Source organism: Lactuca virosa, chromosome 6, assembly GCF_052849685.1.
Source record: "Lactuca virosa cultivar CGN04683 chromosome 6, Lactuca_virosa_CGN04683_v6, whole genome shotgun sequence".
In the NCBI taxonomy this organism is placed as follows: Eukaryota; Viridiplantae; Streptophyta; class Magnoliopsida; order Asterales; family Asteraceae; genus Lactuca; species Lactuca virosa.
The window spans coordinates 264,390,555-264,410,255 of NC_136431.1; positions in this window are offsets into that span (position 1 = coordinate 264,390,555).

Here is a 19,701-nt window from a genome sequence, read left to right on the forward strand (position 1 = left end):
GCAGCTCACCCTTTCATATCAATGTACTTTTCATTGATCAAGGTCCTTGCCTTTTATGCGTCCAAATGAGAACTCATAGAACTCACGTGCATAATTAACTCAATTGGAATGGCACAGAAACAAAATAATGTCAACACGATAGGTTGTAAACCTCAAGTCGTGTGCTAGTGATGATCGATAAGGTTTATTCTTGATTAGTTCTTGAAACTTTTCAAGACCATTAAGACTCCCACTGACTCCTTGACATATAAGATTCTTTTGTCAATAAACATTTCTCGACAAACAAATATTCAAGATTTAGTGTAGCTTTTATCAAGACAAAACACTTCACTAAATTGGTCCTAGTTGGTCTTTGTCTTATCCAAGACATCACAACTTTCCAATTGTGCAAGAATAAGAAAACCTTTTCAAATTTCACATTTGATGAATGTTATAAACCTTGTTAAGACTTGTCACTCAATTCATAATCTTAACTCTAAGACTTGTTTTTGGAACGAAGTATGATTGACTTCTTGATTTAACCATTTCTTCAATTCTTGATTCCTCTTCTCAGACATACAATTGCACTAAGACTCATTTAGAGGATCAATTGAGATATGGTTCTTAATCATTAAGACCTATCATAAAACATAAAAAGGTACTCTCCCTTCTTCTTAGAATAGAGAAACTTTTATCTTTCTGCCTACTTGATTCTTCTTATTCGTTCTGCTATTTATTGAAACTCTTTCAATCAATTGAGAATTACACTTAATCTCATAAGTATAATCATATTTACTTATCCTTAGTAAATCATGACGAATATCTTTGTTACTCTTGTGGTGGACTTGATCAACACACAACCTTGTGTAATCGATCTCCTAGTCCTTCACTTGACACTTTGTCAATGAATAGTCTAATTTCCAAATATGAAATTTCTCATTCATCATGCAACCAAGTTGTATGATTCCAAGTTTCTGTCCAATTGAAATTTGGGCGATGAGAAACTTTTCCTATTTGGTAAATTCTTGACCTTTCCACAAATAACATAATTAAGAATCAAATCCATTACTGCTGATAATAGAAACTTACATCAATTTTTCATACACGCCATTGCAAGGATATAAAATCAAAATTTATATTATTGCGGAAAAAAATTTCCTTACAATGCAATTCAACTGAAAAACTATGTTGTTAAATATTCCTAAGCAATCTATTCTAACTCCAAGTAGTAGCTTAAGATTCTAATCTTCAAGTAATGCGATCGAAATCCATTTCTTCATGATTAGATTCCGCTCACTTCTTCCCTTAAGATTCCTCTCTTTTCTTCGATCCTACAAAACATCGAAATGTAATCTTATCACATTATGTATTAAGAATCTAGAATAGGAACTTAAAAGAGTTAGTTAATGGATTTTACCTAAAGTAGAGCCATACGTTTTTTTTGACTCTCCCATCTCTTAGATCTCTTAGGTAAATAGGGCAGCTTCGTCTCCAATGCCCCTTCTTTTGGCAATAAAAGCAAATTGACTCTTTTGGAACAACACACGGAACTACTTCTGACTTTGCCTTTCTCTTATGATCAAACTTTTCGATCATGGCATGCCTTTCGTTGCCATTGCCTATATCCATAGAGGTCTGGAAGGCAGATCCACCAATCAACTTTGCTTTTCCAGTGTGCCAAATCATTGCTGATTCAGCAGCAATAAGCATATAGGTGAGATCGATGAGGGTTACGTCGTGGTTCATCATATAGTACTCTCTTACGAACTCACTATATGAGTCAGGAAGTGACTGAAGAACCCAGTCAACAGCCAGCTCCTCACAGACAACAGATCCTAACATTCTTAACCTATCAATGTGCGACTTCATCTCTAGGATGTGTGTACACACTGACTTTCCTTCTTCATGTTTACTTGCCAAAAGGGCTTGAGTGAGTTTGAACTTTTCAACCTTTTGAACTTGTGGGTTAGGGAGAACAATAGGAGGAGGTGGAGGAAGTGAAGCATGATCTCGTGTTCCTTGATCGAATCGTGGAATATCATCTTCATGTGAAAAGCTTGTTCCACGGGATTTGGGAAGACCATAGTTGTCATACTTTGACATCTACAAAACGGCAGAAAAATTCAAGTTAGTTGATTGATTGAGTCCTTAATAAATCACCCAAATGAGATATTAAGGCTAGGACCCAACACAATACTCTACAACTTGGGAGAGGGATGCCGTAACCCAAATTGCAGAACATTTGAAGGTAAGTGAATGACGATTCACTAATTTCCACCATGAAAACCGAAAAAAAATTAAGTTTTAAATCTATTGAAAATTCCTAGATCTTTTGAGATTCATTGAACATTTCAATGGCATGTTTAAATCTCGATATGCCCCTCGATTTGTGACTGGGATGCCGAGGATCACAAAACAGGGTGTGAATAACCATGCAAACTTACATGGTGCCCCCAATGTTACAGTCACCTATTCGATGTGCCGGTTAACCACACACGCTCCACCGAACTATGACAAACAATGAGTCACCCTTTGCTACCTTTGCTTAGAACCATTTAGTGTGCCGGTTAACCACACACGCTCCACTAACGTCTTCGCAAGGGCACAAAGTGTAATTTCATGGAATTGCATCAATTCACTTTTGCCTAAAGTAACTAAGATTGGGAATTTTGTAAAAGCATTTAGTTACTTTTGTACTTCATTATACTTATAATGGAAGGTATCTGTCCTATCCTACCCGTTCGGCTAACGACCCTCCACTAGTCAAGAGTGCGGCGGGTAAGAGTGGATACCCATTCAATCGCCATTTTATAGGCAATTTCCTTAAACACCCCTTATAGACTAGCTTCGTGAATGAGGCCTACTAACGATAAGACTGACTGTTTACTCATACATATATATAATACTAGACTCTTAATGTTATATATAGTATATGGTGTATTTTACACTTTTAAAATACTAGGTGGTCTAATTTAATAAAACATACTTTTAATTAAATGTAAACCATATCACTATGGATTTTATTAACTCTCTTTTAATTATACACTTAATTAATTTAATAAAACCATAAGGGTGTGATTTGAACTTTTCAAAAATAATACTAGGGTTTCAGAATCTAACATTTCTAAATTAAGTTTTTAATCAACTTTTAAATTCCAAAACTTGAGGGCAAGTTTTGAAACATTTCAAAACATTAGGGTTTAGAATTTAAATATTTCAAATCAAACCATTTAATCAAAATTTAAATTCCAAAACTTGAGGGCAAGTATTTGAAACATTTCAAACACACAAGGATCAAATAGCAAATAATTTAAATTAAACAATTAATTTAATGATTATCTAAATTTGACCTAATTTCAATTTCTTGCAAGATAAGTTACCCAATTAATACAAATAATCAAACTTTAATCATATAAGGAAGTTATTATCTAATCAATTGGTAATTATCTTTTGTTTAATCAAGGATATACTCAAAATATGTTTAAAATCGGATTTTAATGACCCAAAACAGTTAAGGCAAGTATCCATGAGTAAAACAGCAAGAAATCCTGAAACTGCCTCCTTCTGACGCTCGAACTCGCCGAGTTCCTCTATGGACTCGCCGAGTTGGAGCAACTCGTCGAGTCCACGTTGGAACTCGCCGAGTTCATCAGTCAGGGAGCCAAAAAATCGATTTTGAAGCTTGAACAAATAACCAAGGCATCAATACAATAGAAACCAATCAAGGCTCTGATACCACTGATGGGTTTAGGCCATAAGAACATCCTATGTGCTCATGCAAACCCTAATGCTTGGATCTAGGTTTCTCTATTGTACATGCAATTCATCCAAGACTTTAAACCCTAGATCTACCATGTGATAATCAATATTAACATATGAATTAGGGTTTAGATCATACCTGGATTGTTATGTAGCAATAACAATCTCAAATCCTCCTTGTAATGGCTTTAGAAAGCTTAGAGTCACAAGTGTCACTCCTCTAATGGCTCACAAACACCAAGAGCAAGAGGATGAAGAATGAAGAGAGAGGAGGCTGCCCAAAACGTCCAGAAACCCTAGTGGAACTCTTAGCCACGTTTTTGGGGCTTAAGGGTACTATATATACATGTAGGCTATTAGGGTTTTCAACTAGGAAACCCTAATCTGACTGCTTAAGCCCTAAGCAGCCCATGGACCCTTTTAGAATATCCCTTGGGCGATTTCTAATGGGTTTCCCCATAGAATTCGTCCAACCTATTATTCTAAGGTGATCCATAGCCCAAATGCAATTATCTTATAATTACAGTTCCAGTCCCTTAAGTTTAATTAATCTCTTTTAACCACAAAATTAATTATCAATTAATTCTTGACTAATATTAATTAAACAATATGATTTCTCCTTTAATATATTATTCTCATAATATATTAATAAATCATAATTAATCCTTTCTCTCCATAGTTCATCCTATCAAGTTGCTTTGGTGAAGGCAACCTAAAAGGACCATGCACCATCGGGTCAAGTACATACCAAAATAGTTATGGACTTAGACACTAATCCAACACCAACATGGTCCCCACCGAAAGCAAGAAAATCGAAAGATACATCTAGGGTCTGGTACCCCCATATCGAGGGAACGTTCTAGCATCACACCCTGCGACCTTTGATAGTACCAAGGAATTGGCCCAAAGGCTCATCGATCACGAGGTTCCTTCTACTCCAACAACAACTACAATGACTGCCCCCGCACCAACTAAAACAACTGACAACAAGAAGAAGCGTTGGGACCGAAAGAAGGGCAAATCAGCTCAACCCTCATCCAAGAACCAACAGACGGTGGCTGTCCATGCTGCCACTACTCCTGCTGCCCCTGTACCAGCCAAACCATATGCAGGGAGCCTACCCAAGTGCACCAAGTGCTCCTTCCATCATAACGGCCCCTGCCGGGAAATGCACTGCACTAATTGCGACCGGAAGGGCCATACCGCCCGATTTTTGCAGAACACCACCTAAACCCATCACCCAGGTTCCCGGTGCAGGAGTGAGCCAGGCCTGCTACAGGTGCGGCGAGACAGGACACTTCAAAAGAAATTGTCCGAAAGCTGGGAATGCGGTAGGAACAGGAAGACTACTTGTTATTGGCCACAATGAAGCCGTGGCAGACCCCACAGTAGTCACGGGTACGTTCCTTCTCTATAACTCTTATGCTTGTATTCTATTTGATAGCGGGGCGGAGAGGAGCTTCGTAAACCAAAATTTTAAACACTTACTTAATCAAGCACCGCAAGCACTAAAAGAAACCTTCGTCGTAGAAATGGCTAACGGAAAGACAGAGAGTTCTAACGAGATTTACATAGGTTGTACCCTCACACTAGACAATCATTCATTTCCAATCGACCTCATACCAGTAGCAATCAAGAGTTTTGATGTCATTGTGGGCATGGACTCGTTGAGTCTCTATCGTACCGATATTATGTGCTTCGAGAAGGCAGTCCGCCTAAACCTACCAAATAACGAAACCTTGTTGATCTACGGAGACAAACCCAGTACGAGTCTTCGTATCATCTCGAGTATTCAAGCCCAGAAGTACTTGCATAAGGAATATCGTGCATTCCTGGCGCACGTTGTCGATACGAGCCAGAAAGCAAAAGACCTAAAAGACCTTCCAGTAGTACGCGACTTTCCCGACGTCTTTGCGGAAGAACTACCGGGTTTACCTCCCCAACGCCAAGTCGAATTCAGAATCGACTTGATCCCAGGGGCTACCCCCGTAGCCAAATCGCCATATCGTCTAGCACCTGCTGAGATGCAAGAACTGTCCGGTCAACTTAACGAATTGCTCGGCAAAGGCTTTATAAGACCAAGCTTCTAACCCTGGGGAGCACCGATCTTGTTCGTCAAGAAGAAAGACGGATCGTTCCGTATGTGCATCGATTATAGAGAACTCAACAAGCTTACAGTCAAGAATCATTACCCTCTTCCTCGCATAGACGATTTATTCGACCAGCTGCAAGGGGCGAGTTACTTTTCCAAGATTGATCTGAGGTCCTGGTATCACCAGTTGCGACTGCTGGAGGAGGATGTTCCGAAGACAGCCTTCCGAACTCGTTACGGACACTACGAGTTCGTAGTGATGCCGTTCGGATTGACTAATGCGCCCGCAGTATTCACGGACTTGATGAATAGGGTATGACGTCCTTACTTGGATCAGTTCGTCATCGTTTTCATCGATGAGATACTTATCTACTCTGGAAGTAAGGAGGAACATAACGATCATTTACGACAAGTCCTAGGAAGCTTACGATCAGAGAAGCTCTATGCGAAGTTCTCTAAATGCGAATTTTGGATTCGAATAGTTGAATTCTTAGGACACGTGGTTAGCGAAGAAGGAATCCACGTGGATCCATCCAAAATTAAAGCTATTGAGAATTGGTCAGCACCAAAGACGCCTACGGAAATTCGTCAATTTCTAGGCCTCGCTGGCTACTACCGCAGATTCATACAGAACTTCTCTCGAATCGCGAAACCCCTTACAACATTAACCCAGAAAGGTGTGGCCTTTGACTAGGAAGAAAAACAAGAGAAAGCGTTCCAAACGCTGAAGCGAGCCTTATGCACCGCACCGATACTATCCCTCCCCGATGGGATAGACGACTTTGTGGTATACTGCGATGCATCCAACCAGGGGCTCGACTGTGTTCTGATGCAACGAGGTAAGGTCATCGCCTACGTCTCAAGACTACTGAAGACACACGAAGTCAACTACACCACACACGATCTCGAATTAGGAGCGGTTGTGTTCGCCCTGAAGATCTGGAGGCACTACCTGTATGGTACGAAGAGCACTATCTTTACAGAACACAAAAGCCTACAACACATATTCAAGCAGAAGGAGCTCAATATGAGACAACGAAGGTGGGTCGAACTACTCAATGACTACGAATGCAAAATTCGTTATCATCCGGGTAAAGCCAACGTAGTAGCAGACGCCCTAAGTCGGAAAGAATATTCTGGTCGAAGAGTCAAGTCATTAACTATGACTATCCATTCGCATCTATCCGCACAAATTAAGGAGGCTCAGTTCGAAGCCTTAAAACCTGAAAATGTGGCGGGAGAATCCCTATGTGGAATGGATAAGAACTTGGAAGTCAAGGGTGACGGAGCCTTATATCTCATGGACCAGATCTGGACACCGAGACACGGTGGCTTCAGAGACTTGGTCATGAAGGAAGCGCACGACACTCGATATTCCGTCTATCCGGGTTCAGATAAGATGTATCTGGATCTTAAAAAGTCATACTGGTGGCGTAACATGAAAGCAGAGATTGCTACCTTCGTGAGTAAATGCCTTACTTGCGCCAAGGTCAAGGTCGAATACCAGAAACCATCAGGTCTACTTCAGCAACCGGAGATACCTGAATGGAAGTGGGAGCGGATCACTATGGACTTCATAACCAAGTTGCCCGAGACAACGGGTGGACTTGATACCATTTGGGTCATCGTCGACAGATTGACCAAGTCCGCGCACTTCCTACCCATCAAAGAGACCGACAAGATGGAGAAGCTCACAAGAACATACATTCGGGAGATAGTACGACTGCATGGTGTCCCTATATCCATTATCTCCGATAGAGATAGTAGATTCACTTCGAGGTTCTGGCAGTCGCTACAAAGTTCCCTAGGAACTAGGCTGGACATGAGTACAGCCTACCATCCACAAACCGACGGACAAAGTGAGAGAACCATCTAAACCCTACAAGATATGTTGCGAGCCTGTGTGATTTACTTTGGAAAGGCGTGGGATACTCATTTACCCCTTGTCGAATTTTCCTACAACAACAGTTATCACACGAGCATAAAGGTTGCTCCATTTGAAGCCCTCTATGGCCGAAAGTGCAGATCCCCTCTGTGCTGGGATGAAGTGGGTGACACACAGTCAGCTAAAGGACGAGTTCCTGAAAGCGCTCTCACAGGTCTGGAAATCATTCGGGAAACGACAGAGAAGATCGTTCAGATTCGTGAACGATTGAAAGCCTCTAGAGACCGACAGAAAAGCTACGCAGACAAACGGAGGAAACCTTTGGAATTCCAGGTGGGAGACCAAGTCCTCTTAAAAGTCTCACCCTAGAAGGGCTTGATACGCTTCGGAAAGCATGGAAAGTTGAATCCAAGATACATAGGGCCTTTCGAGATTCTCGCTAGAATCGGCCCTGTAGCATACAAACTCAATCTACCCCACGAGCTTAGTAACGTACATCCTACCTTCCACGTCTCGAACTTGAAAAAGTGCCTATCCGACGAGACTCTTGTAATCCCACTCGACGAGATCGAGATCAACGAGAACCTCAACTTCGTGGAAGAACCGGTAGAGATCATGGACCGAGAGGTCAAGCGAACGAAACAAAGCCGTATCCCGATCGTGAAGGTTCGCTGGAACGCCAAGCGAGGACCGGAATTCACTTGGGAACGCGAGGATCAAATGAAACATAAATATCCTCATCTTTTTACTTAGTTATTTGTAATAACTTAGTTGCTTGATGTGACAACATGAAATTTTCATTGGGGACGAAATTCCCTCTAACGGGGGGATGATGTGACAACCCGAAATTTTCATTTGTACGAACCTTACAGTCAAGCACTTTAAAAAAAAATCAAATTCATTCCTGCTAATTTTTAGCTCGGTTTAAAGTCCGTTTGGGTGTTTTTAATATTAATTCTTCGAGAGAACAAACGAAAGGAAGTATTTTCTAGGATTATTGGGGAACAAATAAAACAAATAACACCTTAATGAGGTGTTTCCGGCCAAACATGAGGGGTTTGGGCCGTAAACCCCCCTTTGACCGAGAACTCATGCTTAAGGCATGAGTTTACTCCTTCCTTCCTCATTTCTTACTTCCAAACTCAAGAACACCCACATTCTCTCTCAAGTATCATAAGAGCTTCTTCCAAATCTTCCAAAAAATGTAATTGTTTCTTCTCTTGATTTGTTGATACAACACTTCATCTAGGAATTATACATGATTTCATCCATGAAATCTTCTCTTTTTCATAGATCTTCAAGTGTTCTTCATTTCACCAAGAACACCAAGAACACACACTAGTGTTTTGGGCCGAAAACACCCTTCTTTGCTTCCATATTGTAAGTATCTATCTTTTATACTTGTTGTCTAGTAAGGATACTTGATTTAGGGCCTTGAAAACATCCATTTCTCAAGAACAATAGGTGTTTTCGGTCAAGTGCATCTCCCTCGACCGAAAACCCTAAAGAAAGGTGCCTTTAAGACCTTAAACTCACATAAGACTTTGGATGAAACTTAGAACCCCTATACATACTTGAAAGCCCTTGAAAATCACCTCATGCACCAAATATCATGAGTTTTCGGTCTTGACCTCATGGACCGAAAACCCTAAAAACCGAGAACCATTCGGACCGAGAACCATTCGGACCGAAAACCCTAAAAACCTAGTAACATATGACTTAGACCAAAAGCCCCATTCATACCGAAAACCCTCATTTCCGCCTCACCAGCCACCCTACTCCCCTGTGTGAAACCCTAATAATGTTAGTGAGCTAAGAGAGAAAGAGAGAGGCTAATCTTGTGGTTTTAGTGCACTTTTGGAGGAGAAGTGAGGAGCATCAAAGCTTGGATCAAGAGGAGGCTTTTGGATCCAGAGAGTCTTCAGAGATTTGCTTCAGTTGGAGGTAAAAAGATGCTAACTTGATCATTTCCTTATGAGATCTTGGTTTAGGGAGTTTTTAGGGTTTTCCCTCATCCATATTGTGTCAATGAGTCATTTGAATGGACTCGCTGAGTCAATGAGCTGACTCGACGAGTCGGCTAGGGTTTTACCCGATGAGTCTGGACATGAGTAACTCGGCGAGTTGATGAGACAACTCGACGAGTTATGTTTGGTTTTCGCGACTTTTCTGAAGCAATAAAAGGACTCGGTGAGTCACATAGGTGCACTCGACGAGTCGGGTCAACATGGACTGTTGACTCAAGTGTTGACTTCTGTTGACTTTAGGGTTTAGTCAAGACAGTGATTATTGAGACCATGGAAGGGTAGAATGGTCTTTTACCCATTTTAGGAGCTAGAGAGAGAGAGAGAATAGCCTTTGGTTTATTTAGAGTTGTTGTTGAGAGAAAAACTTAGAGATACACTTGAACAAAACGTTAGAACAAGTAGATTGCGGAATAGTTAATCTCAAAGGATCTGAAAGCTCAACAATAATATTAATGAGTTAGAGTTAACTAGTTAGAGAGTTAGTTGCGGAAATGTAAAGAAATAGAAATGACAACAATTATTATATCAAGTATACACTTAAGTTGATTCATAACGAGGAATGCATTCAAACCAAGTTAATAAGGAACATCAAACTTAGTGATTAAGTCACAGAAGACTTGCTCCGAAGAGAGATTATATTCAGATGAATTATGATAAGTAGAAAGAGATGAGTAATGGAGAGATAGAAAAGATAACTTCAGAAATGTGTATTCAGATAGAATGCATAAGTTATCCGTATTGAATACAAGAGAATGAGCTGTTATTTATAGAGTCTCATGAAGAGCACTAGATTACATCTCTATAAGTAGCCATGCAAGGCATACTGGACAATAGAGTGTATTACAATAAAGACAAGTAAAGTAATCTAGCTAAGTGAATGCGGTAGGTAGACTCCGGTTGCGGTTGCTGATGAAGAATTTGACTGCGGGTGCTGAACCGTTGCGGTAGTAGAAATGGTTGCGGTAGCTGAAGTTCAAGAGGGTCACTTTCATGATTCAACAGTTGTGATTGAAGTGTTAATTAGATATAGTTATCATATGTGTTAGGCGGAGGCTAGATCGATGATTCGTTTACGAGATTCATTTGCTTGCTTATGAGGTGACTCTTCTCACTATACTTACCTTGAGTGGTAATTTGTGTGACCGGAGGGTCTTGTATGCTATTATTGAGTATTGTGGTACCCTGCATTATGTCTTTGTGATTTATGTTGTGTATTGATCTGAGCTTTACTGAGTTAGGACCGGAGGGTCCACCCGAGTTGTGGGACCGAAGGGTCCCACTGAGACACATCGATCGGAGGGTCTTAATTGAGTTATAGCCATTAGAGGCTAATGAGATATGTGTGGTACTTTGGGGAACTCATCAAGCTTCGTGCTTACCGTGTTATGTGATATGTGTTTCAGGTACTTCTCAGTAAGGATACTTGCTTTAGGGCCTTGAAAACATCCATTTCTCAAGAACAATAGGTGTTTTCGGTCAAGTGAATCTCCCTTGACCGAAAACCCTAAAGAAAGGTGCCTTTAAGACCTTAAACTCACAGAAGGCTTTGGATGAAACTTAGAACCCCTATACATACTTGAAAGCCCTTGAAAATCACCTCATGCACCAAATATCATGAGTTTTCGGTCTTAACCTCATGGACCGAAAACCCTAAAAACCGAGAACCATTCGGACCGAGAACCATTCGGACCGAGAACCATTCGGACCGAGAACCATTCGGACTGAGAACCATTCGGACCGAGAACCATTTGGACCGAGAACACCATTAGGACCGAAAGCTCCTAGGAACATACGACTTAGACCAAAAACTCCATTTGGTAACCATACACTCATTTTATGTAATCATTTATGATAGTAACACTTCTATAAGAGTGTTTTCTAGTCTATGAGAGTGTTACCCTTCTTAATTAGTTGTATAAGCACTAATTTCATGCATATATGTGTCTTTATATGCTAAATAGGATCCGTGTGTGCTCAAGTTTTCACTTGATACTTAGCATCCTTTTTCCGATCTTACATTCGCATCACTCATTTCAGGTGAGTTCATACCCCTTAATCAACCTTTGAAATGATTTTAAATTGTTTTATGGGGGTGGGGGGAAATACAAGTTGAAACATTCTAGATATTGCTTTAATCACATGTGATTAATGTCTAGAACAAACAGAAGGATTTTCTATTACTTTCAAATTACTATCAAACTTATGGTTTCAAGCGTTTCAAAACCTTTTATTAAACTTTTTAGATACTAAAACTGTTTCCAAACTCTTTTAAACTTACATTATTTTCAAACTCATATCTACACCAATATATTTATATAAGTAAGACTTGAAAGACTTAGGACTGATAGCTCACCTTATTTCCTGTTCCTTGTTTGGTTGTGGACTTAGGGTATCCTGTTATTTGTCCGAATGTCGTTGAAATCTTAGTTATATATCATATATATACGTGTTGGATATAAAAGCTTTCACTTCAGTTCGGTACCTTTGTGTAACAAAGGCATACAAATAACATTACTATTTAACTATAATAGGTATAGTTAAGGAATTTCTACTCACTATTACTATTACAACGATACATACAAGAGAACATACTATACTCTATACGAGAGAACATACTATACACTATACGAGAGAACATACTATACTCTATACAAGAGATTATACTACACACTAGTACAGAGAAAACATTACTACACTAAGAATTACTACACAAACATTTGAATACTATAAACAGAATGTGACATACTACTTCTCGATACGACACTTCATTGTGGTATCACTTTGTAACCAGAGTCTCTTGGAGGGAGAGCGGGCATTGTGTGTATAGATCTATACGGGACAGACACTCCCACATCCCGACTGCCAGCTATAGTCCTAGCTAAAAGGCTAAGGGGTGACAGAATGTTACCTCACTACATATGACACCGGAGGGTCATCAGTTATTCAGCCGTCGATCAGCATGGTTACATACGAGTTCACATTCAAACCTTTAATTAACCAATTAAAAATTAAAGGCAAAACAGACCCCCTGAGGTGTATTGTACATTTAATACTACCTGGAGTCTGCATTTTCATCACTATTAGCCAGCAGTGATACTGCTGTGGTAAAACATTACTTTCCCCTATTACATTTATTTTGTAATCACCTTACATGAGTGAAGTCTTAAACTATATTTTCATACTGATAGTTTCACTGGGGAAAACTCTTACTTTTACAAAAGAACAAACATACAAACAGTTGGGTCTTGGTAGAAGACTATATTTCACTAGAAAATATAGGATTTTCTAGAGAGTACATCCATTTACAAATATTTACAAACAGCTACCAACATTTTCACTACATTGTCACAAATATTTTCATACAAGCAATGACACTAAATACTTATGAACTCACCAGCGTTATGCTGATAAACTCTTTCAAAATAACTTGTATTCTCATGTTATCAGTAGACAGGTACTGAAGAAGCTTTTGAGAAGATAGAGCACATACAAGACTCATCTTTTATTTTGATAATTCATTTTTGGTGTCTTACATATTATACAGAACACGCCTGTATAAAAATTATTATATTAATGCAATGGATGTTGTTGCTTGTCTTTACTATTATGCATTGTTATGATATTGTACTGGCGTCCTCCACCCTAGAACGTTTCCGCCGTTCCGGTTTTGGGGTGTGACAGTAGGTGATCGTCGGAATAGACTGGTTGGGGGCCATTGGGGCCATGAAAGACTGTGAGCGCCAGCTGGTGAGAGTTCGAACCCTAAGTGGGGGAGAACTGGTTATTCAAGGAAAGAGGACCTTGTAGGGGCCAACCCTCTGTTCAGCTGCGAGGGCTAAGAGACTTCTCCATCAGGGTTGTACGGGATTTTTAGCATACATCTCAGATACGAGGGTTGAGTCCACGACAGATTTGGGCAGTGTACCGGTTGTACGGGATTTTCGGGATGTTTTTGCTGAGGAGTTGCCAGGGGTTCCTCCGGAGAGGCAGGTAGATTTTCACATTGATTTGGTGGTGGGTGTTGCTCAAATAGCTAAGACACCATACCGGCTAGCTCCGCCTGAGATGCAGGAGCTGTCTACGCAGCTTCAGGAGCTGTTAGACTGAGGGTTTATCCGTCCGAGCAGCTCTCTGTGGGGAGCACCGATCTTGTTTGTAAAGAAGAAGGATGGGTCACACACGATGTGCATCGATTATCGGGATCTAAACAAGCTAACGGTGAAAAACCATTATGCGCTTCCGAGGATCGATGATTTGTTCGATCAGCTGCAAGGTGCATCTTGGTTTTCCAAGATTGATCTTCGGTCAGGGTACCATCAGATGAGGATTAGGGATGAGGATATACCGAAGATAGCTTTCAGGACTCAGTACGGTCACTATGAGTTTGTGGTGATGCCATTCGGGCTCACCAATGCCCCAACAGCGTTCATGGACCTCATGAACATGGTTTGTAGGCCGATGTTGGATCAGCTTATGATCGTTTTTATCGATGATATCTTGGTCTATTATAAGACCAAGGAGCAGCACGAGCAACATTTAAGGGGGGTATTGGAGACACTGAGGACGGAAAAACTCTATGCCAAGTTCTCGAAGTGTGATTTATGGTTGCATGAGGTGCAGTTTTTGGGGCACATCATCAACTAAGAGGGTATTTTGGTTGATCCAGCCAAGATTGAGGCAGTGATGTTGTGACATCCCCATTTTCACGGTCAGAATAGACCGATTTGTTTATGCTTTATTTTGAAAATCAGAGTAACCTTTTAAAGAAAAGAGTTGCGGAATTTTTTCCTAGAAAAACATAATAAATACATTATCAAAGCATTTCTGAAGAAATGTATTTTATTCATTTTAAAACATTGGGATCTCATCGTCAATACAGAAACATAAGCATAAACAGAACTTACATTCGTTATCACTAGTGATTTATATCTCCTTTAAATCTCACAGTGTAAAGTAGCTTCATATCGACACCTGTGATAGAAATAAGTTGGAGTGGGTCAGATTGGGAAACCTAGTGACTACATAGGGTTTTTATCCCACAATAATATAATTATTATGTTTAAACATCAAACAATCAACCCAATTACCCATCACCATTATCTTCTTTACTCTTAAGGATCTACCCTAAGAATCAAATATTCCTCGTTCATTCATTCCAAAGGATCATCCTAAGGAATCGGCACGAAGTCCATCGTCACCTGGGTTTAGGCACTAAGTCTGCATAGTCACCAGGATTTATACAACAGGCACTAAGTCTGCATAGTCGTCAGGGTTTATACAACAGGCACTAAGTCCGCATAGTCGCCAGGGTTTAGGCACCAAGTTTGCATGGTCGCCAGGGTTTAGAGTACACCGGGTGAACACATCGTTCACAACACCTACAGGTTGTGAGCCTGGTAGTGTTCCACTGGACTGTCTAGAATAGTCCGTGGTTGTCATCCATACTCTGCTAGATGACGGGGCCACGCTTGGGTAAAAGGCTTCTCTCATTGTTCACCTCTAACCCTTAATATGCACACATATCACGTAATTTATATAAAATACTTCATATGTATGTGTAAGATCAAAGTAACTATTGTGACAACCCGAAACTTTTATCCTGTACAATCGATCAATTTTATCAATGTTAAACTCGATTTTATCATCATTTAACACCATTTAATGGTGTAATGATACTTTCTAAGCCTCGTACAATCAAAGGTTGAGTTCTAGGTCGAGTAATACCAAGTCGTAGTACAACATTCGGGCCATACACTCTCTCAGGAGGAGTGTACGGCCGTACACATGAGTGTACAGCCGCACACCCACTCCTCAACCGTACACCCGAGTGTGCGGCCGCACACCCATCTTCCAGCCGCACACTCATCCCTATATATATAGGGTGACCCCCTTCATTCATTCCTTTCATTTGGCTGCACTCTACTTTCTCTCTCTACTTTCTCTCTCTAAAAACTTCATCCAAGAACACTCTAAGGGCCTCAAAAACGTGAAGTACTCCATCATTCAGCTTGTTATATTAGTAAGACACCTTGATCTAAGCCTAAAACTCATAGTGTTCTTCGTGTTCTTCATCACTTGAAGGTGTACAGCCGCACACCTTCATAAGGTGGCCGTACACACCTTAAAAGCTCTCCAAAGTGAAGAGTTTGGCCTTCATTTACTAGCTCGACTTGGTATTAGCCTAGAAACACCTCAAAGTCGACATTTCGGACACAAATGAGGAGTGTGCAACCGCACACACATGCTGTCCGCACACACCCTCTGTACGGTCGCACACTCCAGTGTGCAACCGCACACACATGCTGGCCGCACACCCTGGCCGCACACACACTCTAATGGCCATACACCTCCCTAATTCGACCATTTATGGCTCCGAGACCTTGATTCAAGCATTTCCAAGTCTTTGGGGTGGTTTCCCCGTCGCGTTTAGTCATGAAACACCCTAATTCTAACACATGTATGTGTTACTATATGTTATTGGGATCCACTTGAGTACGAAACATCAGTTAACACTCGGCACTCGTAACCGACCTTATGCTCAAATCATACGTCAAACTGTGAGTTCATACCCCTACGTTTTTCCGAGTTTTCATGTTTTAGGGGGAGAATACAAGCAAAAGTACAAGGAAACTTATGCTCAAGTTATCTCATTTGCATAAAATAATTATATGTTCAGCATGCTTTTAACACAGAAAACCGTTTTACCAAACGATTAAGAAATCAACCTATAGAAACAGTTTTCAAAACTAAAGCAAGGAACTTGTAAATCTTATCATAAAATGTGATATTTTATAAAGGGTTTATACAAATCATAAACAGAATTTTCGGTATTATTACTTGTAAATTTGTTATTTTAAGTTGGAGACACGTCCTTGGTAACACTCCACCGGATTCTTGAGTGTAGGACTAACCCTTGTAACCAGAATCTCTTGGAGGGAGAGCGTGACTATTGTGTATAGATCTATACGGGACTGACTATCCCGCACCTCGCCGCTAGCTACAGTTGGACCGTCAGGTCTACGGGTGACAAAGTCATAAAAGATACTGGCCTCGTTACGTGCCATATCAAGTTTAATGTATGGTTATAAAACTCGCAACCTAGGTAACAGAGATTTACTTTTGTAATAATGAAACAAGTGAACTAACCTCAAATTAATAACCGATTTGATTACTAGAGGGTATTAATCATACCCTTAGGATTTAGTTCACTACCTATCTATTAGTCTTATTGTTGAGAGAAAAACTTGGAGACACATTTGAACAAAAGTTAGAACAAGTATAATGCGGAATAGTTAATCTCAAAGGATCTAAAAGCTCAACAATAATATAGTTAGATAGTTAAAGAGTTAGTTGCGGAAATGTAAAGGAGTGGAAATGACAGCAATTGTTATATCAAGAAGACACTTAAGCTGATTCATAACAAGGAATGCATTCACTCCAAGTTAATAAGGAAGATCAAGCTTAGTGATTAAGTCTTAAAGACTTGCTCCGAAGAGAGATTATGATCAGCAGAATTATGATAAGATTTAAGTAAGAAGAGATGAGTTGAAGAAAGATAGAGAGATAACTTCAGAATGTGTATTCAGATAGAATTCATAAGTTATAGGTTCTTCCTATCTTTTTTTTTTAATACAAAGAGAGTAAGTCTCTATTTATAGACTTAGAAACTACACTAGATTACAACTCTATAAGCAGCCGTGCAAGGCATACTGGATAATAGAGTGTATTACATAAAAGACAAATAACGTAATCTAGCTAAGTTGACTGCGGTAGCTGACTCCGGTTGCTAATGCGGTTGCTGATGAACAAGATTGACTCCGGGTGCTGAAGCCGTTGCGGTAAAAGATGGTTGCGGTAGCTGAGATGGTTGCGGTAGCTGAGTTCAAGAGGGTCACTTTTATGATTCAACAATTTCCCCCTAAGTGACCTCTTTAACTCCGGTTCAGCTATCAAGTTTGAGGAACTTGATCAAAATCCACCAGAACTTCCTGACGTTTTCCAACCATGTGATTCTTCTTGTGATCTCGAACTTGACTTCTACGGTAGTATGCTTAGATCTTTCAATTGCAGTCCGGCAGATGTCAAGTTGTTTCTTGGTCAGGCGGTGCATGGCAGTCATAGGAATGAAATATTTTACGTTGTCAGTCTTCCTTTTGAATATGACTCCAAGTTCAGGGTACTTTGTTGCGCCTAGAGATCTTTCTTGGAAGCCTTCGGTAGGCATTGGCACAGGTTCAAAAGGTGGGAGATCAAACTTCTTGAGGATGGTGGGGTAGATATTCGCATCTATCTTGGCAAAGTTACAGACCGTATCCCTGAGAAAAGAGTTGGCTTTTTCAAGCGCTATCTGCATTTTAGGGTGCTTTTCTGACTTGTTTTGGAACACCCTGGAAATAAGGAATATTTCTTCCGGATTCATACAAGGAAAGTCTGCCTGGGTGCGGATGTAGTCATGCTCCCTTCTGGTGAGGGTATACTGGATGTAGTCAGCCTTCATAAATTTCCTGACTTTGTAGTTCTTGACTGCGGATGGTCTGTCGTTAGACCATATGTTTTCAATGGAGGAGGCATGTTTAGCATGAAAAAGACTAAGTCTCTCAAACTCCATTGGCAGTCTCTTGTGATCTGGAAGGCTTTGGTCAAACTGCTCAAATACAGTGAAGTACTTGGCATTTAGAGAAATTGGTATATCCCAGTATCCATCAGCAGGGGGTTCAGCATAAGTGAGGTGCGGTCTGTAATCTTCGTCTAGGAGCCTGTGGTGCGGATTGATCCAAGAATTGATCAAGGACTCATCCATCATGGTGTCAAACCCGCATTCTCTCCAAATTAACTCTGCCATCTTGGCTGCTTTCCAATCATGCTTCCTTTGAGCGGTGGCACGGGAGTCTTTGGTGCTTGGAGAAGACATGTTTTCAGCCAAGTTCTTGAAGTGCGGAGGAGTCTCTGGCTTTTTGGGAGTATCTTTTGGAGGTGAAGTGTGAGGAGATGGAGTATCTTGAGATAATTGCGGTGGTGTGGGAATTTTTTTAGTGATGATGGGGGGACTCTGATGAATAGAAGTATCAGAGTGATGGACTTCTTGTTCTTCATCACTTCCCCCTCTTGAGGGATGCAACCCCGGTGCTTCCTCAAGCCATTGCTTAAGTCCATCCACCTTGTTGAAGACTTCTTGGAACTGAGCTTTGAGAGCTTCTGCCAAATGTTGGTTGTTTGGAGTGGAGGAGCTGAAGAGCAACTTCTGGATTTCTTTGGTGAGCTGGAGGATCTCAGGGCCATGGAAGTTGGAGGAAAGGGATTTATGCAGTCTGTTGATGGTTGCTTGAAGAACAGAGATAGTGGACTCATAAGGAGTATGAGTCTCATCTATCAATTTCTGAGCCTGAGAAGCTTGATCCGCGATAGCCGCTTGAAGATCCGTTTTGATTGCGGTCACCTCAGTGATAAGGCATTCCGCTGCAGCCATGAAGTCCTTGTGGTCAGCCTTGCGGTTATTTTCAAGGGACCGGATCCCCATCTCTACTTTGAGAGAGATTCGTTCAGCAGCCATGCGTTCCCTTGTTTCCAGACGCTCTATTCTTTCAATCAGTGACTGCGGTCCTGGAGTGTCTTCAGGTTGCGGTTGAGTAGGCTGGACCGCAGCCAAGATCTGATCGATTTTGGCTTGAAGGCTCATGAACTCCTTCCGGGTGACAACATTCTTCTTCTTTTTCTTCTTCTCTTTAGGCTTGGAAGTCGAATGTTGAGAACCGCTGGACTCCTCTTCTTCAAACATCATGAGGTCATCATCAGAAGGGCTTGGCTTGTTTAATTCTTGGATGTCTTCATCATCAAGACCGAAGGTGGGAGCTGAACTGAGTTCGATTGCAGGTTCTTCGTCTTGTGATGGATTGACTGTAGGAGTGGGAGATGGAATGGGAGTTGGAGTAGGAGGAACTTTGGAGGTACCTGCGGCTGCA